The following is a 26,295-nucleotide window of genomic DNA, read 5'->3' as shown; positions in this document are numbered from 1 at the left end:
TCATGACCTCCTGGTCAGAGTGATTCATTCCAGCTGGTTGCAGCTGGCTTGTTCTCCAGCCTGTGCCACAGCCCATTGAGCTCTTCTCCATGCCTCCAAATGGTGACGGTGTCATCCACATATCTGAACTATAGTGGGCTTTTTGGTGCTGTTTCTAGGGCTTGTTTTTCAAAGTCTGCAGTGTTTTTCATGTTCCTTGATAAGACAGCTCGAAGTGAAGTTAGCGAGCTCAGCGTCTTCCCTCAGAGAAGTCTGGAAGAAGGAGGGACAGGAGAGAGAGATTGAGAGAGGGGAGAGGGAGAAAGAGGAGTAAGACAGAGAGGCCTGGGTTGTTGTATGTCTTTCGGGCTGTGTGGCCATGTTCCAGAAGTATTCTCTCCTGACGTTTCGCCCACATCTATGGCAGGCATCCTCAGAGGTTGTGAGGCCTCTTCCCTCCCTTCCCCTTCCTCCTTCCGGCTCCGAAGTCTAGGCTCCGTCCCATTCGCAAGGGGCCCGCCAGGGGGCGCTGCGCGGCGCGGCCCTCTCCGCCCCTTCCTTCCGGAGTTTCCCCTCAGCAACAGCTGCTGCCCTCCTCTCCCTCCTCACTCCTCCGCGGCCGCCATGTTGGCTCGGGATGGTGAAGCGGGGCTCCTCTGAGGGCTTGTGACCTGGCCTCCGGAACGAGCCTGAAGCCCTCCATGGAGCTCCTGGAGCGGGGCTGAGCGGGCCCCTTCCGAGGCGGAATTACTCGGAGCCGCCTCCGTCAGGCAGGTGAGCAACACCGAGCCTTTCTCTCTCCCCCCTCAAAGCCCCTTGGAGAGCGCTAGGCCTCGCTTTCAGGGCTGAAGCGACGCCTTGACGCTGGCATCGGCCAACTTCGGCCCTCCAGGGATTTTGGACTTCAACTCCCACCATTCCTAACAGCCCCAGGCCCCTTCCTTTTCCCCCTCAGCCGCTTAAGCGGCTGAGGGGGAAAAGGAAGGGGCCTGGGGCTGTTAGGAATGGTGGGAGTTGAAGTCCAAAACCCCTGGAGGGCTCAATTTTGCCCATGCAACCTTGACGCCTTCCTCTCTCCTTCCCGCTTCGGGTCTCCTTCCTAGGAAGTTTCCCCAAAACTTCCTCCTCTTCCCCTCCTCCTTACTGGAATGGGGAGTGTGTGCATGTTGTCGATTGCGTCTCTACATTTCAGTTTGACACTACTTTTAACTACCATGGCTCCATGCCAAAGAATCCTGGGAGTTGTAGTTTATGCCACTCCCATGATACGTGTGTGTGTTCTGGAGATCTTTCCCCCATCCACCCTTTGGTTCTTTGATTCCTGCTCCTAAGACAGGCATGGGCAAACTTTGGCCCTCCAGGTGTTTGAGACTTCAACTCCCACAAATTCCTAACAGCCGGCGGTGCCCATTCACCTAAAAACCGTTCTTCTTTCCCACCTACTGGAAAGGAGAGTGTGTGCCTGTTTGGGGTGCATCTACTAGAATTGATGCACTTTGACACAACTTTTGACTGCCATAGATCCATGCTATGGGATATGTAGTTTGGCGAGGCACTATCCCCTCTTTGGCACAGGAAGAGTAAAGAACTTGTCAAGCTACAACTCCCATGATGTGTGTGTATGTGCCACTCACCACCCCCTTTCTTTCCTCAAACCTCTTCTCAAAAGTTTCCCCAAAAATTCCTTCTCTGTTCAATCTACTTAGAGGACACGGTGGGTTATACCTTTGTACTGACAGGCCTGCTGACTTGAAGCTTGGGTTGCTGAGCTGAAGGTTACCGGTTCACATCCAACCTGGGGAGAGCGCGGATGAGCTCCCTCTGTCAGCTCCAGCTCCATTAAGGGACATGAGAGAAGCCTCCCACAAGGATGGCACAGTGGGTTAAACCCGTGTGCTAGCAGGACTGCTGACTTGAAGGTTGGGTTGCTGAGCTGAAGGCTGCTGGTTCAAATCCAACCCGGGGAGAGCACGGATGAGCTCCCTCTATCCAGCTCCATGTGTAGACATGAGAGAAGCCTCCCAAAAGGATGGTAAAAATATCAAAACATGCTGGCATCCCCTGGGCGACGTCCTTACAGACAGCCAATTCTCTTACACCAGAAGTGACTTTCAGTTTCTCAAGTCGCTCTTGACACTAAAAAAAACCTTGGGGGTTGGGAGAGGAAGTAAAAGTGTTTTAAAAGTAAGTAAAACTTTTTTCTATCCCACCCTATCTCCCCAAGGAGACTCAGGGCAGTTCACAACATAAAAGTCAAACATTCAGTGTCACAGAATCATCAAATCATAGAGTCAAAAGAGACCTTGTGGGCCATCGAGTCCAACCTTCTCCCAAGAAGCAGGAAAATCACATTCAAAGCACTCCAACAGATGGCCACCCAACCTCTGTTTAAAAGCCTTCAAAGAAGGAGCCTCCACCACACTCTGGGGCAGAACATCCCTCACAGTTAGGAAGTTGTTCCTAATGTTCAGGTGGAATCAATTTCCCTGTAGTTTGAAGCCATTGTTCTGTGTCCTAGTCTCCAGGGCAGCAAGCTTGCTCCCTCCTCCCTATGACTTCCCTTCAAATATTTATATATGGCCAACATGTCTCCTCTCAGCCTTCTCTTCTGCAGGCTGAACATGCCCAACTTTTTAAGCTGCTTCTCATAGGGCTTGTTCTCCAGACCCTTGATCATTTTAGTCACCCTCCTCTGGACGCATTCCAGCTTGTCAATATCTCCCTTCAATCACCGGGCCCAGTATTGGCCACAGTATTCCAAGGCAGAATAGAGAGTTCTCCATGAGGACTCCCATGATCTTTTTTTTTTCACACATACTGCTGTCAAGCCAGGCACCTCCCCATAATACTACAATGTATTGAGAGTGTATTGGAGTTGAGATTATATGAGCATGTTTTGTAGATTTCTTCAAAGGGTTTCCTTTTTATTCATCATCTTCAAGGTACACAGTAGCAGAGGGTTGGTCCCCTCCTGACCTATGCCCACTAAGCAAAGTTGGGAGCCAGGGAGGAGATCTGCATTTTGTGTGTGTCTTGGGAGTCTCCTTCCTATTTACCTTTCGGTTTCTTTCCTCTCAACTGCCCTTGAATGTTTTCTTGAATGTGAACTTCCTCTTCTTCCCACCTCCTGGAAAGGAAGTGTATGCCTGTTTGGGGTTAAATACTGTGGAGTTAATGGGTTTGACACCACTTTCACTGCTATGGCTCAAAGCTGTGGGATTTGTACTTTGGTGAAACACCATGGCAGTTAAGGTGGTGTCAGACTGTTAACTCTACAGTATGGGTGCAGCCATGGTCAAAGGATTTCCTTCTAGTGTTTCATCCTCAAGATACATCTTGACCCCTGTCTTTCCTCCTCTTGCCCACTATGTAAATGTGGCAGCGGGGGGGGGGGGGGGGATCTGCATATTGTGGCTCTGTGTGTAATTTGGGGGGTCTTCTTCCCAGTCACACGTTGGTTCTTTCCTCTCAACTCTCTTCTCAGCCTATTTATTTGGGAGTGTGGGTGTTGGAGGGCAGATTGTGTACATGTTTTGGTCTCACAATGTCGGAATTCTTCAAATCATTTCCTTTTAGTGTTTCATCTTCAAGATATATATTGCTGGATGGTTAGGCTCCTCCTAACCTCCTGCCTTTGCAGAAGGGCAGCCAGGGAGGATATCAGCATTGTGTGCTTGTTTGGGGGTCTCTTTCCCACTTATACTTTAGTTCTTTCCTCCCAATTGTCCAAGAAAATTTTCCCAAAATTTGCTCCTCCTTCCCACCTTTTCCTTTTTGGGGGATCTATGCTTTCACCTTAAGGTAGTTTGACACTACTTTAATTGACATAGCTCAATGCTATGGAACTCTCAGATTTGTAGTTTAGTGCAGCACGAAAACTCTTTGACAGAGAGGACTAAAGATACTGTAAAACTTCAACTCCCAGGATTCCATAGCATACAGCCACGGCAGTTAAAGGGGTGTCAAACATTTGATACACTTTGGCGAAAGATTGAGCATCTGTCTTCCCTCTTCTTCCTCCTTATAACCTGCCCACTATGCAGAGGTGGCAGCCAGATAGATCTGCTTGCTTTCTGCTTTAAAGCCAGGCAACAGATCTGAACAAAAAAGATCCTCTGGGCATCCTTTAGTTAAACTGATTTACTCCAACACTAGTTAGAAGTTTGGTTTTTGAGAGGGGAGGAATTAGGAGAGAGGAAGCAAAATGATTCAAGTATCTAGGTCTTTTTAATTTCCCCCTCTCCGGTATTTGTTTCCTCAATTTTCCTGAATTTCATCAGGTTGAAGTTCCTCTCATTCTCTTTGTCGTCCTCTCAAGCATGTTCTTTATATCGCTGTTAAGGCAAATCCAGATGATTTGTTCTTGGTAGTTTATATACTTGGTTTATGTCATGCAGTGAATTCACCAGTTTAAATACATCTTTGTTTCTGGGCAACAGAAATTCTTATTGTAGCTATTGTGCGTGGGAAGTTTTTGTAATAGAGATAAGTACAGGAGGGAAAAGTTGACTTATGATGTGTACATTGGTTTTGGGGAAATGTGTTGGCTTTTTGCCAGCCAATAATTTTGAAACCTGAAGTCTGAATTCTAAGAATCATTGTCTTGTAAGACATTTTATGGTTATGGAACCAGTAAAGTGTTTGAACTTTTATTATCCAGCATGTGAATGTGGCATTTTAAATTTTGTTTTAAAAGACAGGAGAGAGAGAAAAAACCCACTTGACATAGGTTTAAAAGGAGAAGAGCACTTTTTTAATGGAATAATAAAATCTTAAGTGGCCACAGCACTCAGTTCTCTAATTATGAGCATGTGTACTTCTTTGACATGTGGTGATAGTTCAGTAGTACAGTACAGTATACAGTTTGTATGCATATCACAGACTTAACCCCTTGTGATGCAGTGGTTAAAGTGGGCATGAGAAGACCCAGAGTTAAACCTTGCCCCAGTCATCAATACTCCCTCCAGCCTTTTTTACAGTGTTGCTATAAAGACAGAACCGACCCTAGGTATTTTTCAAGTGTAGGCGAACAGAATTTTGCCCCCCCCCTCCCCAAAAAAACCCAATCACTGAAAAATAAAAGCGTTGGATAAGCGAAAATGTTGGATAATAAGGAGGGATTAAGGAGAAGCCTATTAAACATCAAATTACATTAAGATTTTACAAATTAAGCACCAAAACATCATGTTTTACAACAAATCAACAGAAAAAGCAGTCTCGACTGCGCCCCCGTATGTTTTGCACCTGAAGCGACCGCTTAATTCGCCTCATTGTTGGACCGGCTCTGTATAAAGATAGAATGATGAAGGAAGACATAGAACTTTGTACACTTCCCTAACTTCCTTAGAATCTTGGAGATATCTCTGCCACTCAGTGTAGATAATACGGAGCTAACAATTGCCTATCTTAATTCTGTTTTAAAAATATTTTTATCAAATGCATTAAATACATAAATACATACATAACTGATAATATAGAAGACATGTAATAACCCACAAAGAACAGTATAACATAAATAAGAAAAACTGAAAAAGAACTAAATAGTTCTTTCTAACACAAGCCCTAACCCCCACCTCATTGCAGAAAGCATCTGTATTTACTTTAACCAACTTCCATCTCTACATACCCTGTTTCCCCGAAAATAAGACATCCCTGGAAAATAAGACCTAGTAGAGGTTTTGCTGAATTGCTAAATATAAGACCTCCCCCGAAAGTAAGACCTTGTGATGAGTCATGGGCCATGTAGTCCTGTTCCTGGCACTGTTGTGCTAGATGAAGAGGAAAACTTGGGTTTTTCACCGTTTCAGTCAGAATTGGAACTTTCCCAGCCAGATTTGGAAACCTTGCACCTGCAAGAGATTTGTCTTCCAGAAGTCTGTCAAACAAGCCCTGAACCTAAATCTCCTACGTTTTCTCGCCATGAGTTTTGTAAACAACAGAGGGGAGTTCAAGCGGCCTCTCGCAGGAGTGCGAGGATAGCTGCTAAGCATTCAGCTGATTAAGTCTGCTTTCCATGGGAAACTTTAAGGAGTCACACATCTGGACTCAGAGAATAGCTTTCGTTTCTGGTTCTCCAGAGAACTGCTCTTTGGCGGGAAAACGGGACCCTATTTAGGTGTTTTACCCACAAGGGGATCTTGCGGAGTCAATTCGTCAGCTACCGGAGTAGCGTGTGTGGACAGCTACTCCGTTTCCAAGCCTCGTTCCTGTTTCAAGCCTTGTTCCCGATTTCAAGCCTTCGTTTCCAGCCTTGTTTTACTCTCCGGATCTTGCCTTGTTTTCCGGACCTCGCCAAGTAATTTCACGGATCCTATTCTTGCTCCTCGTTTCCTTGTTGCCTTGAATCAAGCCTTGTGTTCCAAGAATCAAGTTATTTCCTAGCCTTGCTCAAGTTCATGGACTAAAGGACCTTATCATCTCCCCTCACTTGCTTGGCAAGTGAGTGTTTCGGTTATTGGATTACAACTTTGGACCTTAATATTTCATATTGGACATTGTTTCTTTGGACTAATTTTGACCTTTCCTGAAAGGTCTACTCCTGGACTAATTCATACGCTTGCTTTTATTAACTTTATATATTTCCTTAATAAAGATATTAGATAGATTCTGGCCTCTGTGTATGGTTATTGGTGCTCTGCTGCCTGGGTCGTGACAGTTTGACTCCGCCACCCTAAGCACCAATTAACCTAGGCCAGAATGTCTACCGGAACCGGGCCGGGTGGCCAACCGATCAGCTACACCATCGACAAGGATGAGGTGGACCGGATCCGTGATAAGCTCAATGCGCAGGATGGGGAAATAAAGGGTTTGAAGGAACGCGGAATCCGTCTCCCGGCCATGGCGTTGCCAACCAAGTTTTCTGGAGAAGCTTCTAAGGTTCATGTTTTCCGTCGTCAATGCCAGGCTTATCTAGAGGCCCGTGCTGCCGAGTTTCCCCAAGAAGACATCAAGGTGGCGTGGGTTTACAGTCTCCTAGATGGGCCAGCGGCCAACTGGGCGACGGCACTGTTCGACCAAGTCTCCCCACATCTAAGGTCAGCGCAACACTTCTTGGACCACCTTAAGGAGACCTGGGGAATCGAGGACAATTTGGAGGCAGCCGGCCACAAACTCCGGCGCCTCTCCCAAGGGGACAGACCCTTGTCCCAGTACATAGCCAAGTTCCGAGTGCTGGCCCACAACACCGGCTGGAACGATGTAGCCCTTAGAGGACAATTTCGGGAGGGCCTCAACATTGAGATGCTGGAAGAAATCTCCAAGGTGGATCCTCCCCACTCTCTTGAAGCACTCATTGATCAATGTTTACGAGCTGAAGTCATGCTTGCCAACAGAAAACAATGGGTCCGAGGCCAGAGCGGTAGAGCTGGGGTGAAACCTCCCGCTCCCACCGGCGTCCAGCCGCGCCCAGTATGGAGACCCCCGCCACCAGCCCCATACCCCAGAGGGAGCGAGGAGGTGCCGATGCAGTTGGGCAATGTGCGTCCCAGATTAGATGCCGCCGAGAAGGCCCGCCGCCAACGCCTAAATCTCTGTTGGTACTGCGGAAACGGGGGCCACTTCGCCAGAGAGTGCCCAGCCAAAGGGAAGCCCGCCGCCCGTCTGGCGGCGGCGTCCTCCACGGAGACGAAGACGTCTGAGGCGGCTGGCGCACAGCCGGCGGGGGAAGCCAGCGACCGGGCGTAGAGAGGCTCGCCAACCCGGTCAAAAAACCCACTCAAGAGCCGCCAACCGGGGTCCTGTTTCTTCTAGTGGTCACCTTGTGGTCAGCAAAAAAAGGACCCGTCATGGTCCATGCCATGATAGACTCCGGAGCCACCAACAATTTCATTGATAGAGAGTATGCCGACTCTCTGGGATTACAATATCATGACTTCAAGAATGCCCGTGTGGTGCAAGCCATCGATGGCCGCCCCCTCAAGACGGGTCCCGTAAGCCAGTGGTCGGAACCCACCAGAATGTGGATAAGGGAACATATGGAAGAGATTTCCTTCTTTGTTACCGAGGTTCCCCATTTCCCTGTGATTTTGGGAATTCCATGGCTGACACTTCACGACCCAAGCATCTCCTGGTCCAACAGAGAACTGCAGTTTGCTTCAAAATATTGCCAAAACCATTGCCTTGTAGCCAAGGTCTGCCATGCCACAGACACTGAACCCATTATCACCTTGCCCAAGAAGTACTCAGAGTATTGGGATGTATTCAATGAAAAGGAAGCCGAGAGATTACCCCCACATAGACCTTATGACTGTGCCATTGACTTGGTGGAGGGGCCCCCGATCCCGCGAGGACATCTCTACTCCCTGACTGAACCGGAGCAAGAAGCTCTCAGGGAGTTCATAGAGACAAACCTTCGCAAGGGATTCATCAGACCCTCTCAATCCCCAGCCGCCTCCCCAGTGATGTTTGTGAAAAAGAAGTCAGGGGACTTACGCTTGGTGGTGGACTATAGAGCATTGAACAATATCACTAAGCGGAACAGCTATCCCCTGCCCTTAATCTCGGACCTACTAGACCGACTTCGAGGAGCCAAGGTCTACACCAAGCTGGATCTTCGGGGGGCTTATAATCTAGTTCGCATCAGAGAAGGGGACGAGTGGAAGACCGCCTTCCAGACTAAATTCGGATTATTCGAGTCCCGAGTTATGAATTATGGATTATGTGGAGCTCCCGCAACGTTCCAGCATTTTGTCAATGACATCTTTCAGGATTATCTAGATCGGTTCTTGATCATCTACCTGGACGATTTTTTGGTGTTTTCTAGATCACAATCAGAACATGAGAACCACGTCAGAATGGTATTACAACGATTGCGGGATCATGGACTTTATGCCAAGCTGGAAAAATGCGCCTTTGATCTACAAGAGGTAGATTTCCTGGGGTACCGCGTCTCGCCACTAGGGCTCTCCATGGACCCGGCAAAGGTTTCAGCAGTATTGGAATGGCGGGCGCCAACCAACAAAAAAGAGGTGCAACGATTCTTGGGGTTCGCGAACTATTACCGCAAGTTCATTCCAGATTTTGCCCGCTGGTCTGACCCAATCACCAGCTGCATCCGTGGGAAACAGCCCTTCCGCTGGACAGATCAAGCAGAGAAAGGGTTCCAGCAACTAAAGAAATTATTCACGTCTCAGCCAATCCTTCAGCACCCAGATCCTGAAACCCCATTTGTCGTGCAGGCGGACGCCTCCGATGTGGCAATTGGGGCTGTACTCCTACAACCAGGGGGAGATCATCTTCATCCTTGTGCCTTTTATTCCCGTCAATTGACCACACCAGAGAGAAATTACACCATTTGGGAAAAGGAACTATTGGCCATAAAGGCAGCCTTTGAAACCTGGAGGCATTGGTTAGAAGGGGCCAAATTTCCCATTGAAGTCCATACTGATCATCGGAATCTGGAGCATCTAAGAACTGCCCGCAAGCTTAATCAGAGGCAACAACGCTGGGCTTTATTCTTTGAACGTTTTAACTTCCAAATTCATTATGTAACCCCAGCCCAGACCAAGCAAGCAGATGCTCTGTCGCGGAAACCGGAATACGCTGCAGGGCGCAAGGAGACCTTTGAATCCCAGCTGCTACAACCCGAGAACTTTGCCACACTCACGGTGGGAAACACCAAATCCACTCCCATTGAATCAACTCCCTCTACCCCAGGGCCCCTTTGTGCTCAGGAAATCAGGGCTAGTCAGCAAGCAGATGCCTGGGCACAGGATCAACTTCGCCAAGGGCTACATTTTCCCTTTTCGCTTAAGGATGGGCTACTTTGCTATAGAAATCATGTTTACATCCCCCCAGGGCCGGGCAGGGAAAAAGCACTTCGTCTGTGTCATGACTGCAAGCCAGCAGGGCATTTCGGACTATTCAAAACCATGCATTTGATCCTAAGAGATTTCTGGTGGCCCAAGATCCGCAAGGATGTGGAAAAATATGTCAACACCTGCCCAGTATGCCAGCGCTCCAAGACAAGAAGGGAAAAGCCCTCAGGGCTTCTACATCCCCTCCCTACCCCATCTCGCCCATGGGAAATAATTTCTGCGGATTTTATCACCGATCTACCACCTTCCTGTGGATTCACCACGATCCTAGTGGTGGTGGACCTTTTTACCAAGTTAGCCCATTTCATTCCCTGTGATGGCCTTCCCACGGCCAAAGAGACTGCAGATCTATTCCTCCAACATGTTTTCAGATTGCATGGATTGCCCAAGAGTTTGGTCACAGACCGTGGGTCCCAATTCACCTCTCGTTTCTGGAAAGCACTACAAAAACTATTGGGCATAGACTCTCGTTTATCTTCGGCTCACCATCCCCAAACGGATGGGCAAACTGAGCGCACCAATGCCACTTTGGAACAATACCTTCGCTGTTATGTGAACTACCAACAGGACAATTGGGCTTCCCTGTTACCGCTGTCAGAGTTTGCCTACAACAATGGGATCCAGGCTTCAACTAAAGAAACCCCGTTCTTTGCAAACTACGGCTTCCATCCACGTTTCTTCCCCCCAGTCATTGAAACCTCAGAAGTTCCCGCAGCAGAGGACTGGCTGCAGGAACTCACAGCGGTGCAACAACTTTTGCTCCAGCAACTGGACCAAGCCAAGGAGAACTATAAACGCCACGCTGACAAACATCGCCAGCCGGGCCCCGAAATCAAGGTAGGAGACCGGGTTCTTCTGTCTACTCGTTTTTTGCCCTCCCATCGCCCTTGCCGGAAGTTAGATGCCCGTTTCATTGGCCCCTATCCAGTGGTGGCGCAACTTAACCCCGTGACTTTCAAACTCCAACTTCCGCGCTCTATGCGCATTCATCCAGTGTTTCATCGCTCCCTGCTCCTTCCGGCGGATGGTGTGCGCCCTGATGCAGACCGGCCGGCTCCCACTCCTGTTTTGGTAGATGGGGAGGAGGAGTTCGAGGTTCAGGACATTTTGGATTCTCGCTTTCACCGCCGCCGCCTACAATATCTCATTGACTGGGTGGGGTTTGGCCCCGAGGAACGCTCTTGGGAAGACGCTTCCACAGTCCACGCTCCCGATTTAACCCGCCGCTTCCATCAGACCTATCCCGCCAAGCCGCGGCCTCGCGCCTCGGGGAGAGAGTCCCAGTTTGAGAGGGGGCTTGAGGAGGGGGATAGTGTGATGAGTCATGGGCCATGTAGTCCTGTTCCTGGCACTGTTGTGCTAGATGAAGAGGAAAACTTGGGTTTTTCACCGTTTCAGTCAGAATTGGAACTTTCCCAGCCAGATTTGGAAACCTTGCACCTGCAAGAGATTTGTCTTCCAGAAGTCTGTCAAACAAGCCCTGAACCTAAATCTCCTACGTTTTCTCGCCATGAGTTTTGTAAACAACAGAGGGGAGTTCAAGCGGCCTCTCGCAGGAGTGCGAGGATAGCTGCTAAGCATTCAGCTGATTAAGTCTGCTTTCCATGGGAAACTTTAAGGAGTCACACATCTGGACTCAGAGAATAGCTTTCGTTTCTGGTTCTCCAGAGAACTGCTCTTTGGCGGGAAAACGGGACCCTATTTAGGTGTTTTACCCACAAGGGGATCTTGCGGAGTCAATTCGTCAGCTACCGGAGTAGCGTGTGTGGACAGCTACTCCGTTTCCAAGCCTCGTTCCTGTTTCAAGCCTTGTTCCCGATTTCAAGCCTTCGTTTCCAGCCTTGTTTTACTCTCCGGATCTTGCCTTGTTTTCCGGACCTCGCCAAGTAATTTCACGGATCCTATTCTTGCTCCTCGTTTCCTTGTTGCCTTGAATCAAGCCTTGTGTTCCAAGAATCAAGTTATTTCCTAGCCTTGCTCAAGTTCATGGACTAAAGGACCTTATCATCTCCCCTCACTTGCTTGGCAAGTGAGTGTTTCGGTTATTGGATTACAACTTTGGACCTTAATATTTCATATTGGACATTGTTTCTTTGGACTAATTTTGACCTTTCCTGAAAGGTCTACTCCTGGACTAATTCATACGCTTGCTTTTATTAACTTTATATATTTCCTTAATAAAGATATTAGATAGATTCTGGCCTCTGTGTATGGTTATTGGTGCTCTGCTGCCTGGGTTGTGACAGACCTAGCAAAGTTTTTGTTTGGAAGCATGCCCGCCAAACAGAACACCAGAGCTTGCGGGATTGGTAAATGTACATATCATAGAGTGTTGTACATGGAAATAATGGTAATAACAAGGATTCACAGTTTGTCTGATTATGCTGGTTTGTGATGACAACTACTGTACAGTATATAATGTTCATTTTTTTGTTCAACAATAAATGTGGATTCTTCTTCATGGAAAAATAAGACATCCCCTGAAAATAAGACCTAGAGCATCTTTGGGAGCAAAAATTAATATAAACATAATAATATATTATTTTCGGGGAAACACGGTATATATATCTCCCTCCTTTAAAAGTTGACTTTGCATTTGTCTGGAAAACAATTATTCTGCTAACTTCACTCCCCCTTTTCTTAGTATCATATAGAAAGTAAGCAGGTTCTGTTCTTGTATAAACAGTTCATTAGGGTTTTCTTTTAATAGTTAGCTTGTCCGTCTTTGCAATATCTACTAATTTGCTAATCCATTAATCCTCAAAGGAGATCTTTGATATTTTCCAACATTTAGCATTGAATATTTGTGTTGCTGTCACCATATACTAGGCTAGTTACCACTGATCTGATTCTGTATGAGGTAGCCCCATATTTAATCTGATTTTTTAAAGAAAATAAATTACTGGATTAAAACATAAAGATTTTAGATAATTGTTTAATATATTGGTCAAATTTGCATGGAAGTTAACAATTTACAAAGCATGAGTCATTTTTTCAGACTTTACATATGTGTCAGACCAGAAGAGTATTTTCTCTAGAATGAGGATGAGGATGGAATACTTTCAAGTGCTTGCCTTACACAGTTTTTAAAGTCCTCTGGTAAAGTTGTTTTTAAATTTACTGTTACGTGAATCGGTGTTAGCTGTTAAGTTCATTGTGAGTTATTCAATCAATTAAATTTTGCCACACTTAGAATTCTTTTCACACTTTAAAAACTTTGATATGATAGTTTTGCAAGGGTATGTCTGTAATCAAAAATAAATTTATAACATAAAAAATAGTGGCAAAGTTAAGAAAAATAATTTTTGAAGAATAACTGGCATGTTAGCAGTTCCATTTTGACATAATTCTCATAATTTTTAAAGATTTTTTGGGTTAGAGTTTAATTAAACTGCTTGACATTTCTTTAATATAAGTAAAGCATTATGTTGCTTTCAAGTGTTCTCTTGTGGAACTCATGCAGTATTTTAATATTACTTTTGTCCTAAGTTAAAATCACATGGAAGAAACCACAAGGGCTATCCAGTCCAAGCCCCTACTATTCAAGAAAAAACTCCAGCTATCCAGCCTCTGTTTAAAAACCTCCCATTGAGTTGCTCCACTTTACTCCAAGGCAGCATATTTCACTGTCAAACAGTTTTTACCTTCAGGAAGTTCTTTCTAATGTTTAGGTAGAATCTCTTTCTCTGCAGCTTGAATCCATTGCACCTAGGTTGCATCTACACTGTATGCAGTTTGACATCGTTTTAACTGCCATGCTATAGACTCCTGGGAGCTATAGTTTTTACAAGGTCTTTAGCCTTCTCTGTCGAAGAGTTCTAGTGCCTCCCCAACCTATATTTCCCAGGATTCCATAGCATGGTTCAAAACCGCAAAGCAGTGTCAAACTGCATTAATTAAGTGTAGATGCACCTCACATCTTTAGCAGCAGAAAACAGTTCAGCTCCATCTTCAATATGACAGCCTTTCAAATATTTAAACATGGTTGACTGCCCCCTCTTAACCTTCCCTTCTCCTAGCTAAATATATCTAGTTCCCCAAACCACTCCTCATAAGGTATGGCTTCCAGACTGTTAGCTTCTGGACATGTTACAGCTTGTCAATATCCTTCTTGAACTGTAGTGTTCATAACATAAGAAGATATCTTAGTGTAGTGTTGGAGTTATGATTTGGACAATTTTTATTTCTATTGTTTAAAATATTTCTGTATCACCTCCTAACCCACAAAGGCTCCTGAGGCAATAAACAATAGCAACCAACGCCGGCTCTGGCTTAGAAATGGAGATGAGCATCAACCCTCAGAGTCAGACACGACTGGATTTAATGTCAGGGGAAAACCTTTACCTTTACCTACCTAATAACAACAACAACAAAAAAAACAATACAAAGATAAAAACACATTCTTTAAAGTGTGTTAAATTCCTAATAACAATTTTAAAAAACTTAAATTAGAGCTTTTAAATATAAAATCGCATGCAGACAGCACAGTTTTGACTGTCTGTCAGAAGCTTAAAATAGATGAGGCTAACTTGTTCTACAATCATGATGCTGCTACAGAGAAGGCCCTGTTTTATGTACCCAACATTACAAGATGTTGGGACATGAAACCAGGTCTCCTCTGAATATCTCAAATTTCTGTCTCATATGGGAGGGGACAATCTTTATGTGTATGTAGGGGAACTTGTATGAGGCTCAATACTCTTTGGGTCACATCTCTTGTGGAGCTGAGAATATTCAGTAACATTTTAAAACACTTAAAATGTCTTTTAAGATTAGATGGCAATATGAATCTATAATTTATCTTTTAAAAAGTTTCACAAATCGATTTGCAATATATATATTAATAAAAAGCGAGTTAACAAAAACAGTAACATTCATAAATAGTAAATATAACAGCTAAAAGTTATTTACTGTTCATAAATATTAATATTAAAATTTTAATATTTATATCAAAAGGCCTTTCTAAATGAAAATATTTTCAAAATATTCTTGAAAGCACAGAAATGAGCTTATTCTATAACTGGAATATCACAGTGGAAAGGTTTTTAGTAATCACCAGATTTGAAGGGATAACAAATCTCAAAATAATAATGTTAAATATTTGATAGTTTGTGTTGGTAAAGAACACTCAAGGTTATAAATCATTTGTGGCTTTAATGGTCAAAATCAGCATCTTAAACTGAGCACAGACTGGAAAGCAGTGTGTTATATGAAAAGTTGTTATATGAGCTAATGTATATTCTCTTACAAACATTCTGATTACGACATTTTGGAATCATGAGGTTTTCGATCTGGCTCACAGAGGGCATTTCAGTAATCCACCTTGGGTGTAACCAGTTCACGAGCTGATTCCACTTTCTTCAAATACAGCTGGTGAATCAACGAAAACTGATAAACAGCCCTCCCCAGTATTAAAACTTCCTCAATGTCTAAATAATTAACTTGATTCTTTAGTAGAAGTATGACCTGGTCGTGAACAGGTAGTATTTATTCCCATCCATAGCAACACCATTCCCAAATAACTGGACTTTTGTCTAAAGTTTCAGTTTGTTCACATGCATCTATCTCAAGATTGTTGCTACTGGTAGATGTTGGTGTAAAAACTCAACTACTTTGGAATTTTTAATGGGAATGTATGGTACAATTAAGTATCACCATCAGATTGTTTTGACAGTTTAGCCCAGGCTAGCCAGGCAGCTTCATCTGGATGCTAAAAAAAAAAATCAATCAGAATTTGTCAAATCAGAAATAAGCAATTTTTTTTATTTAAAAAAATGATAATCTGAAGATCTTTGCATTATTCCTGGTTTACATGCAAAACAAACACTTTAAAAAACTTGGATGCAAAACCATTGATCTAATATAAATAAGCAACATGTTAATATTATTGACTGCATTATTATACTATTTGAATTTAGCTAACATAGCACTGATTCCACTAACTTAACAACTGTTCTAGTTAAATTGATAAAAATCCTGATTTAAGATAGAATTATTAAACACAGAATTTTTACTGCAGACCATTTAGATTTTACAAAGTGAGATTTTTCTTTACCAGTGTTTTAAAGTGTCCACAAGATAAGGCTTGACCAGTAGATATGGCATATTTGGACTTTCAAAAGATTTAACTAAGTCCATCATCAAAGGTTCTATCTAATTCTAGATAGAAGGACAAATTCTTATGTGATTTTGTAACTGGTTTTTTTTTAATGAAAGGAAAAAATAGGAATAAATTTTAAAATGTCAGAAAGGAATGGGAGTAGGTAGTGGGAATAGGCTGAAATAGCTCATATTGTCTTTAGATTGAAAATGGAACTGCTTATTTTGATCATTATGGTCTACAAACAAGAGTAATGTGTTTATCTACTTTACTGATGGGACTCGATGCTGATAATTGGTACGTCTTTCTCTCTTTTTTCACAACATGATGCCGGAACAAGAGCAGGAAGCATTCAAATCATTCATGGTTAATGCCAAACAGCTTGGTTTGGGTGCTTGATATCAAAAATTATAAACTGCTGCAATGTGAAGATACCGAAATGCATACTATATTTCATTGCAAAATAGTTGTCATGGCATAATAGTTGTATCCCCTTTTAGGAAAGGCAAATTTGGTATTCTCCTTTCCCCACGTAATAGTCTCCCTTAGTTCACTCTCTTCGGTGATTGAATTAAGGGTGTGATTGCTCTTTTGGCACTATGGGGTTTGATTCAATTGGGAGCTGAGTCAAGCCCCACAGCACCAAGGAAAGGGGGCAGCTTGGAAGGAAGAGGCTAGCAAGTACCTCCAGCCAGTCCCTTCCGAGCTCCAATATATGAAGCACATTCAACTGGCAGAAATGCTTCCAGTTTATCACAATTCTTTGCTAGCACATTGTTGTCTTCAAAACGCTGTTTCTACCTACTCCTCATTGTCTATGAGAATAGGAATGATATGGTACTGTATTGATGCTTCTGGCAGTGTACTGCCAAATAGTTATTTTAAAATTGATAGCTGCTGGAAGGATTTTAAAGAACAAGTGAAAAGATTTTCTGTATTCTCATTTTTAAAGAAAGATTACTTCTAACTTATAAATTCCCCCTTCCCAGTATTTGCATTTGAGATTTCTTTTCTTTTTTGCTTCCTCTTTATATTTCCCTGAATTAGGGTTAGGGTTGTCATCCTTTTATGGTATTAGGTATTTGATAATGGCATGCTAAGCTCAAATGACTTGGGTGAGGAAAGGAAGTTTCTGCATACCTGGAGATTTATTCCAACCCTTTCTTCATTGAAAAATCCAGCATGTTGGCCTGCAAATATTTCATTTTCTAATATGTGGGGTTATATAATGTTTAGATGTGTGTCTTAATATGTATGAGTGCTGAAGAAGTTCAAGAATACTTGTGTGCAGTGCAACAGTGCTAACATGCTTTAACAAAAAAAAGACCTAGTTTTTTGTATCATATCTCCACATCAAAGAACAAAAACAAACACTAATGATAGAGCTCTTTGTTGGGCTACAGAGGAAATATTTATTGAAACATGTTGCCCTCCAGATGTTATCTCCCACCACAAACTATGTTTGATGACATTGTTGGCAGCCACAGTTCAGCAACCTCTGAAGGGTTAATATTCCCTTATTCCTACTTTGGTAGTTTTTATCACAACCTTTCAGCCTTGCAGTAGAGTGCCAAATGATATCAACAGCAGAACAAAGTTCTTTTTATTGTGGTGTTACATACTGTGGATTACATTGGGGCAAAATGGAGAAGCTGCAATAACCACAAAACCCTCAGACTACTATCTGGTTTTTTGTTCATGTTTCTGCAGTATGTGACAAAGGAAATTAGATAACATTATTCTTCCTGGCAAGGCTTTGTTTCTGTAGTTCCCTAGAGCTGAAAACATTTTGCTGGTATTTTGTTACGATTTTCCTGTATTATGTAGTCCTGCATGTTTCCAAAGCTACATATGCCGGCATTTTTCTTTCAGTAGACTGTTGAAAAAACAAACAACCACATTCATTGACTGTTTCCTCAATCTTTCAATTTAAAATATATTTTTGCAAATCTAATGGGAGATGGCTCATCAGCAACAAAAGATTCTTGAGGGGGATTTTTCTGAACTGAAGAACAAACAGTTCCTTCTCAAAATTACATTTTTAAAACATTATTTGTCTTCACTTTTGAAACAATATACATAGTCTTTCATAGATCTACAAGCCAAACTATATTCTGGTGTGCTAGCATTCCACAGAGGCCAGCATTAAACCTATGTGATCTAGTTAGAATCCTATATTCCCATGGTACAAAAACTAAAGAGAAGCAAAATAATCACAGCTCAAACCCATAAGGCAGCAGAAGTCATCACCAAACTTGCTTCCATGCCAGCCATCACCAAACAATGTGATCACATCCTTTGACATTTATGTCATTCCTACATAGATGAATCCAGTCTGGATTGTGACAGTGAGACACTGTGCAGCGCCCTCCTGGATTTCTGGTTAGGTTCTGTGTATACCTGTTGAAGAGCTTCCTTGGATAGCAAAGGCTGAGAGTGAAAGAGTAATGTCCATGTAAAAACATGGTCTTGGACCGTCTTGTACAGTGAAAATTTATGATTCAGAATACTTGTGTTTGGGTAGTTTGTATCTTCTCTCGGTCCCTTTCACTTATAGAGGAAGAAAGTTTAATGACTAAGGTAATGGTTGCCCCTTCTTGTGTAGGGAGTTGTATCAGAATCCTTTGTGAATACAGTAAGAATTCATAGTTCTTATATTCAGACTGTCTTCCTGCAAGACAAATGAGACCATGAGTTTTTTGGCCTTTGGTAGGAACATTTGGAGTATCTAATATTCTCCAAGGTATTTCCTGTGCTGCAATATACTTTGCCCTCTCCTAGCTCAAGTGCTTTTTCCTTGTTTGTTTGGTTCAACAGATGACATGGCAATAGCTCATTTTTGTGTATAGCCCTGAGTGAGACACTGTTGGGAGTTCTGAGGAGACAGTTGCTTGTAATGTGCTTTCCTTGTATGTATGCTGAGATGAGATGCCTCAGCAAAGAGTCCTTTCTCCATCCGATGGCCCTTTGCCTGTCATATCAGTTATAGGTTCATGACATGGATTTAGAATTATTCTGCCTGTAGTATGCTGTCATTGGATGCTTGTATCAAGTAGTCTGGAAAGCATTACTGAACTTTCTTTTGTTGCTTTTTATTGAATTTAGTGGGGAGGTGTTAATTTATATTGGCTTTGGACCTGGTATAATGTTACATTCGTTTCCGAGCTGGGCAAAAATCGCTTCCTCATCCTACTCTTATTCCCATCCTGCTTTGGGCCATCCACTGGCACAGTAAATGATGGTATAGGATCATTATAGATGCATATTTCCCTAGCTATGAAGACATTAAAGGCTTCTGCTACATCCTGAAGCCCCTCAGCATATTAGACAATAGGATTGCTTTTTTGAACTTAGCTAACATAAACGATCGCCTTTTATAGGATTTTGTAAAAACGCCTAATTTGTAGAAATTGATACACAAGTAGTTTGCTGTTTCTGAGATAGTCATGTACTTGTAATACCTTGTATCTTATCTTAGCAGCTGCATTTCTTATGTTCACTTTTATATGGCACAAATAGAAGTGTATTTCAATTTTGCCAGTGTTTTTCATTTCTGAACATACACAGTTTTGGTTTATTGCTTTATGCTTTCTAAAATTAGTTGAATAGCTATAGTTAACTTCCCAGAATTTGTGGGAAATTATTTTTTATTATTCTTGTTGGCTTCTTTTAAGTAAAAAAAAACTAAAACATCTTGCTGTAAATTCAAACATAACCTCTGAAGTTCTGTAATCAATTTGATTCAAGTTAAAAATAAAAGGATGGCAAAACACCAACCAACACCTTCACCAAAGAAATTAAAATTATAGCACTTTTATCAAGTAGATAAGACAGCAATGTTGGAACAAAGCATAAGTTTAGATTACTAGGTCTGATTATGATTGAATTATTAAAATTATTAACTGGTTAAAGTTGGAGTTCATATAAATAACATCCAAGATATGCTCTGGCTGCTGACCATTTGAATCATTTGATTGGAATCTTGACAATATACAGTAAAGTCTCACTTATCCAACATTCGCTTATCCAACGTTCTGGATTATCCAACGCATTTTTGTAGTCAATGTTTTCAATATATCGTGATTTTTGGTGCTAAATTCATAAATACAGTAATTACTACGTAGCATTACTGCATATTGAACTACTTTTTCTGTCAAATTTGTTGTATAACATGATGTTTTGGTGCTTAATTTGTAAAATCATAACCTAATTTGATGTTTAATAGGCTTCTCCTTAATCTCTCCTTGTTATCCAACATATTCGCTTATCCAACGTTGTGCTGGCCTGTTTATGTTGGATAAGTGAGACTCTACTGTAACTCCATAATGATAGTTTTAAAAATCATTCTCTGAAAGAACGATCAAGAAAATGTCAAAATACAAATAGCCAATCATATAAAGTTGGCCTTCCACCTTTGTGGATTTGGTTTTGCAGGTCTGATTATTTGTGGATTTTATATAAATGTTCTTGCTAAGAATCTCTAGTCTAGGTCATCCAGTGTAACACTGTGGCCCAATTCTAGTGAAAGTTAACCATAAAGTAGTGCTGGAGGACCTAAAGTTTCCTGGAGAAATGTTTTTGCAGGTAAAAAAAGCAGTGTTTTTATTTGTGGTTTTTCACTTTGATCAGGTCCTGTGCTTCTAATCTCAATTAATGTGGAGGGTTGACTGTAATTCCTTTTTCTTTATAGTTTTAATAGCATTACAACTATATGGCATAATAATTAAGCTGAATACCAGGGGATGTCTGATTCAGATTGTGAACTGGTTTGCATATTATCTGAAGTTTTCATTTAACTATGGCTTGTTCAATAGGCAGTTTGAACAATTTAAATGTTGAAAATAATGAAATATGGAGGCAAAGAAAAAACCACTAAATACTACCTTCTCACACCTGTGCTGGAAGCATATGAAACATAGCTTGGCTTACTGCATTCTTGTTTTCCATGAAAACTTTTGGTGTATATGTATGGTGCAATTTAATAATGAATTATGAGATTACTCCCTTGCTCCCTTGCTGTATGTTGACTGTCACTTGTGTTGATGCCGAGATTACACAGAAAAAATGCAGTTTGTGCAGAATTTGTCTTTGGAGGATGGCTTTGTCATGGGGTTAGAGAACACAGAGATTGTATATGGGATTGGATGCAATGAGCCATATTCATATGCCTAATTAGGGTGTGGTGGCACATATCCTGATTGTCCTCATGGACACTAGCCCTGTCTTCTGAAACCGAGATATTTCTCTATTGAATTGATGGATTTGTAGGGACCTCCGATTTGCATTTGCTTTGAAGCAGGTAGAACCCTTTCCTTGTTTCCTAGCTGTATGCAAAGCTTGGAAAGTGTGCAGTTTCAGTTGCACCCCCCAGAATTTCTTCCAGCTGATGGGGTTTGAAAGCTGTTGTCTAAAAATAACTTTTTCCTAGCTCTGTTTATGTTCATATTCAAGTAAACATAATAAAGGCTTTCTGGAGAGAGACCACATAACATCGCAACACAGGCTAATTGAGGATAGTACAGATGGATGTGGCTGCTTGACTTCATCCCTTTCAAACATGTTGCTTAATCATATTTAATCATAATGTTCAAGTACAGCAAGAAACACTTTAAGACAGGAGAACTAGGATCTACAGGTGAATGTCTGCCTCAGTTTCCACTGGCTTCTTCTCACTAGGGCAAGAATTAGAAGCTTATTCAAATTCTTCAGTGTGTAATATAAAAACCTTGGACCTCTCTAATGACCTTGAAGTCAGGCTAATATGTATACTTAATTGAAAATAATTATATTGAAATTCGCCAAATTTAAATGGGAGACAAACATGCACAGAACTGGATTGTAACCTGTTTGTGGCTGGTTGTCTCTAATTCTCTAAGAGCACAAGTTAGAACTAACCATCCACTAGCAAATTATAGCCCTATTCTTTGTGATGGAACAGATACGTATGGCTCTGGGATCTCTTAAAATGAAGGAAGACAATCTGGACTCTAATACAATACTGAGTTTCACTGTACACAAGACCAACATGATTCCTGATATATTGGGAGTTTTCTATTAGCTTGCTTGAAAGAAAGGCAATTGCAGCAACTTATCACTTGTATCTGTGTGTATATCATTAGACTGTATTAAAAATTATACATTTTTACATTCATAGTGCTTCTGTAGATCTCACTTATATTTAGATTTGCAACTAAAATTGGGCCAGATGACCAGTTGAAAGGTTAATCAGTCAAAATTACTGAGGTTAGTATTGGATAGGAAGTTATATCTCTGTCATACTCAAACTTGCTAATATTCTGCAAAAATTTCCCTTTTCCTAATAGAAGAGCAGACCTCGTGTGTCCACAGCAGATTTGCCTGCTTTTAACTGAATTTTAGCTCCAAAGTACAGGGTATTTGAAAAAGAACTCCCTAGTTTTAATGTATTTATACTTAAAACTAGAGAGTTCTTTTTCAAACACCCTGCACATCATTCAATAAATCCATTGTCTCTGATGCGGGTGCACCTGTCTATTACCAGAGATCTGATTATTCATTGGAGCATATTGGGCATTATTTTTCATGCACTGTATCTGAAAGCATCTGAACCATTACTGGACTTGCATTCAGGGTTTTTTTCTGTATTCTGTTATACTGAATTCCCTAGTTAGCCATTCCTCTTAAGACAGTGTTCACATATTGTAAGGAAAAACCTAACTGCTGCCCAATGTTTTCATTGTTTGTATGGTCAAATGCATCTCTTGGGAAGTCTGGACACTAGGTACACATCCAACCACACATGCTGGAAGGGATATTCTCCCACAGTTCTTTGCGTAGTAATACGAAGGCTCAGGAAAAACCAAAAAACTGTCTATTCTTTCCTGGGGGGAAAAAAATAGAAAAAAGGATTGTTTTCTTTTTAAATGAGGAATAAAATACTTTACAACAAGGTGTTCTCATTTTGATTGATCAAAAATAATTTCTAAAAATGATGTATGAGTAGATGTTTATGTAAGATTGTGTGCAATATTAGATCATTAATTTGGTAATGTAATATAGCTTATGCAATTTGATAAAGGAGCAAGAAAGGGAGTAAATAATTCAAAATAATTAACGGCCAGATTTTCAAATGGAACAAAAACACATTTTCTTTTTCAAATGTGGCTTAAGTCATAAGGCTACAGAAACTTTGGCCTCTCCCGGAAACATTCTTTATTTGTATCCTCTTCAACTTGCTTCATTTGTTTAGAGGCCCACTGTGATTTTTAGAAAATCTTGCTTCAACTTCTTTTTGACTGAAGTTCATTGTCAGTCAACTCAGTCTCCTCCATGCCAGCCAACTGTCCCTTAATGAAGCAATTCTGCTCATTGAATAGGACTCATACTTTAAGGAGACAATTGGCTAACAGAGAGTGTGCCAAATTGATTTAACTTTGCATAACTGTGAAAGAATTTGTAAAACGACACTGTCAGCTAATGTTGGCATAAGTTCCAGCTGTCTGAAAACTGCTCTGTTGATAAGTACATTATTTAAACAAATGTGAATATAATAATTTGCAGCATACTCTAAGTGAATCTTTTAATACCATTAGAAATAAAGTAGTTTTAATCATCTTCCTTGTTGGACTATGCCTATATTGAAACTACTTCATAGTTATATTGGTTATCCACATCAGGATGTATAAGATACAAAATAAGATGAGGTAATGTTGATGATTTCAATTTGATCCTTCTTATGCTGTCTGCCCAGATCAGTTTGCAAAAATCGTTTGCTTGTTTCTTTGTTTTGGGATCCTTCCGCCAAGTTTTCATATTTTAGAAATGTACATGGTCTGTAGTTTCAGGACATCCCTAGTAACTGAGGGCAGATTGCATTGTCAGTTGAGGTAACTGGATAAGCAACAATTTGTGTTAACTTTGGGGAAATTTCCAGTTTACTCTCAGCCCAAGACTTCATTGTTTTCTGGCTGCCATGTCCAACAGTCTTTAAGGATATAGTTATCTGGAACTTTCTGCCCAGAGAGCAGGAAGTTTGATGATTCAGAGAAAACAATTGCCCAATGCTTATAAAATAAAGATCAGTTATACTAATACCAAGTCTTCAAACAGTATGCATAAATAATATGCACTATGCTGTAAGTGAACAATAGAATTATTGAATCATGTGACATCATGTTACCATATGTGAAAAACTGGCAAATATGGAAAATGATAAGCAATTTAAACAAAACACATCACTGCATTTGTATCTGCATTTGTATCTTCCAAAAAGCTTAGCCATGAATATACTGATGAAATGGTCACCATGTGTTGTGCTTGTACAACCCATAAAATAGATAAAAAGACCCACTGAAACAGTTGCCAAATAGAATGTCAACATGTTTATAAATCACATTGGTTCAGTGATTCTATTCACTAGAACTAGCAGTTGAATTTAGGCCTCAGGCTCTAAAGGCACATGTGCTGTAGTCATACAAGTTATGGTCTCCTTTGTGAGATTTGTCCATCTGTATCAGTGTGCTGTCACTGGCTTCTGACTGAAGAGGTGTAGTATATGGTGTGAAGGTGTTCCTCTTACATCAGTGTTTTGCTTACAACTTCAGTTTTTAAGATAACTTCTCAGCTGGCAGAGTTTGAATGTAGGATTATGCTTTGGGACAATTTTTATAATTAAAAGAGACAACTTAAAATAATTATAGAGCAAAACTTGGAAGTAAGTACTGTCAGTACAATTAAAGAAATAAATTATTCAAATAAAAATAAGTTCTCTTTGGATTTAGAACAGGTTCATTCCTGCTCTGCCACCCCCCCCCCCCCAACTGATTACAAGGTTCTGAAACTTTTGTACCCTTCACTAACCTTCTTCACTGAATTTGGGAGAAAGAAGTGCCAGGCCAGTTTTCTTGCATATACAGTGCACGAAGTGTGGCAGCATCTTTCAATGACCCTAACCTCTCCTCTTGCAGTCCAAACACAAAAGATAGAAGGAAAGACTTGTGATGATCTAATGGGAAGGAGGGGAGAGTGAATAGTGAAAGGAAGGAGAAGCACACATGATATTTTTTTCTCTCTCCCTTGTCTCCCTCATCTCCCCAGATCCTTTAAAATTCATTTTGTTCCAATACTAATTTGCGAACCACACTACATTTTCTTTCAAGCATTATCTTTATTTTCCCACTAAAAAGACATGTGTTCGTCTGTGTTTGGCTGTTTTAGTATAAAGTTTAAAATTAAAGTCTGTATGCACTGCTCAGAAATTTGAAAAATAAAATTAAATATGCCAGATACTTAAAGATCTGCATTTTTGTATTTTTGTACCTGTTATCTAATGCAATATTACATGTAAGTTTTGCCAAATTCTAAAGCCCCTCATTTGGAAGATCTTGAGTGCAGGATTATGCTTAAAATTGTATATATTTTTACATCTTGGCCATGTTTACAGTAGCTTAAGTTACCAACCGTTGGTTGATGAGAACTGTTTTAAATGAGTTTTAAGTTGTCGTTTAATATGCCTATAAGTTTTATTCAGCTGTATTTTTAAATTGTGTTTTATTTTATGTTCTGTTCTGGTATTCTGTGCTATGAGTAAGCCACCCTGAGTCCCTTCGGGGAGATGGTGATGGGATACAAGAATAAAGTTGTTGTTGTTGTTGTTATTTGTCCATGGACCACAATGGTTGTATAAGCCTTATTATACTAATGGCATTATGGCTTATTATAATTTTTTTCCCGTGTCAGGAGCAACTTGAGTTGCTCCTGGAGTGAGAGAATTGTCCGTCTGCAAGGACATTGCCCAGGGGACGCCCGGATGTTTTGATGTTTTTACCATCCTTGTGGGAGGCTTCTCTCATGTCCCCGCATGGAGCTGGAGCTGATGGAGGGAGCTCATCCACGCTCTCCTCGGGTGGGATTCGAACCTGGCAGCCTTCAGGTCAGCAATCCAACCTTCAAGCCACCAGGCTTTAATCCACTACGCCATCGAGGGCTCAAAAAAGTAAATTGAAGTTCTCCAATTTCATGGGTTAGTCATTGTGGAATAAAAAAGTTATGTCCTCCTGCTATCTGCAGTAACAAACTATGCTAAATAGTCTAAATTGCAAATAGTCAGAAAAGCTTTTTTATATTTCGTGAAAAATAAAAGGTTAAAGCTAGTATCGGTAATATGCATCTTTTGAAATCAAAGTTTCCTTGTTTAATCCATTTTTTCTCAAGTTCTGTTAAAAAGCTATTATAATAAATTAATTTAACAAATTGTCTCTATTTGAGAAGCATTATGATACAGTATAGCAAACACTGTGGTTCTTCGTAGAAATCTCTAGTTCTTCTTCATGTCTCTGTGACTCACTCAAATGGGTTGCCTGCACTGTGCATCATTCAGAAATGGTTATCCTTTCTTAAGTCATTTTAATAATAGCCCTGACC

General features: G+C 41.3%; 1 protein-coding gene across 1 annotated transcript in view; it reads left to right on the top strand.

Annotated features, from left to right (window-relative positions):
• The first annotated feature begins 550 nt into the window (after nucleotides 1-550).
• The window catches only part of yes1 (YES proto-oncogene 1, Src family tyrosine kinase), a 47,654-nt gene continuing 21,909 nt past the window's right edge, over nucleotides 551-26,295 (top strand). Inside the window, exon 1 of the mRNA XM_062980461.1 lies at nucleotides 551-753. The gene's annotated coding sequence lies outside the window, so the exon portion shown is untranslated. The remainder of the gene's footprint in view (nucleotides 754-26,295) is intronic.

The sequence above is a fragment of the Anolis carolinensis genome, chromosome 4, assembly GCF_035594765.1.
Source record: "Anolis carolinensis isolate JA03-04 chromosome 4, rAnoCar3.1.pri, whole genome shotgun sequence".
Taxonomy (NCBI): domain Eukaryota; kingdom Metazoa; phylum Chordata; class Lepidosauria; order Squamata; family Dactyloidae; genus Anolis; species Anolis carolinensis.
This window is presented reverse-complemented; position numbering and strand designations above follow the sequence as displayed.